The sequence below is a fragment of the Pteropus vampyrus genome, unplaced genomic scaffold (assembly GCF_000151845.1).
Source record: "Pteropus vampyrus isolate Shadow unplaced genomic scaffold, Pvam_2.0 Scaffold438, whole genome shotgun sequence".
NCBI lineage: Eukaryota > Metazoa > Chordata > Mammalia > Chiroptera > Pteropodidae > Pteropus > Pteropus vampyrus.
The window spans coordinates 423,594-425,160 of NW_011889219.1; positions in this window are offsets into that span (position 1 = coordinate 423,594).

A 1,567-nucleotide genomic window follows, 5' to 3' on the forward strand; every position below is an offset into this window, starting at 1 on the left:
GTTAACCGGAATAACCTCCACCTGGGCCTGCCGCCCCTACCTGCCCTGCCCCCGCCTCCTGTTGGGTTTTCTGGGCTGACTGGGTGCAGCTGGGGCCTTCAGGGGCCGAGGCCAGGTCACTGCTGAGTAGGGTGCAGGGTTGAGGCTTGGGAACGGCAGCTTAGCTTGAACAAGGAAGCCGCTCGTGGGAGGTCCTCGCTGGGCTCGGGGACAGCCACGTGGCGGGGATTCAGGCAGGGCGGCCACCTTGTCCCGGTCTGCCTGGGACTGTCCTAGCTTTGGCAGAGGAAGTTCTGCGTCCCAGACCCCCCACGTAGGGTGCTGGTGCACCTTCGGTCCACGTGCCAGGGGACCTCGTTATTTCACGAGATTCTGTCCACTTCAGGCGACTACCAAGCACTGCGCCTTTTCCTAAGGGACATTAGAAATAATTTCTCTTCGGCACACTGAGCAGTAGCCCAGCCATGTGGCTGGCTTGAAATACCATTCTGATGCCACCACCCTTGGGTGAATGAGGTCTAAGGATGGAGCCACCCCTGGGCTAGCATCTTCCCTCGGGCCCTGAGCTGAGAGCGACTTACGGGGCTGGGCGGTTCCTTCCGCTCCTCCTTCCGCCCCCAGCCCCCGTGGAGGATGCCAGTCCCTGGGGAAGATGAGAGGTCGGCCGGGTCTGTCGTGAGGATACCCTTGCATCGGCCTCAGGGAAAGTTTCGCCCTGTTTTGGGAACGCTTGGGACAGAGTGTGGGGGACTCTCTGCGCTTATGAAAGCAGAGCACGCGGCGGCTTGGTGCGGGGTCACTGATGGACGCTTGCATGTGTACCCAATGGACGGAGCCCCATCTGTGCTGGGACGCAGCTCCTGGCACAGGGCTGTGGGCGACGGGACGCACCTTCCGCCTCCCTCTTTCCCCTGATTACTGATTAAAACAACAATGACAGCCCCAAACTAGCAGTCGTGGAACGGTCAAGTTGCTGTAAGTCACTTTGCAATCGAATTTTTAAAAGTCCCATCCTCCCGGACCACCCACCCGCACGCTTGGATGATTTGCTTCGCCCGTTTGCGAAAGAGTTCTTTTCTGCAGGTGGTCGTGTGCCCTGTGTGCAGGGACTTGGGGCCAGCGTTCACAGAAGGGACGAGCAGTGGGCTGGGCAGCCAGACTCGCGTGTCTCCGTGTCTTTACACACACCCCACACCCCTCGAGTGTACCGGGGAGCGGTATCAGCAGTGCGAATGGCGGGGAACAGAATGAACACCATCTCTGCGTCCATGGATCTTCAGTTTCAGCGGGAGGAGGCAGAGAAGGAGCAAGGATGCGTCTCCTTTGTCCGAAGGGGACAGTGCTGTGGAGGTTCACGGCGCGGAGAAGATTGACTGGGTGGGGTACGGGTGGTGCGCGGGGTGCGATTTAAAATTGGAAAGGAGGCTGGGATTAAGCAAAGACTGAAGGAGGTTGGGGACTGAGCCCTGTGTTTTGGGGAGAACCATGTAACCAGGAGAACCACCTGTGCAAAGCCCCTTGGACTGTGCCTGGGCTGTTCCAGAAGGAGCTATGTCGCTGGGGTTTC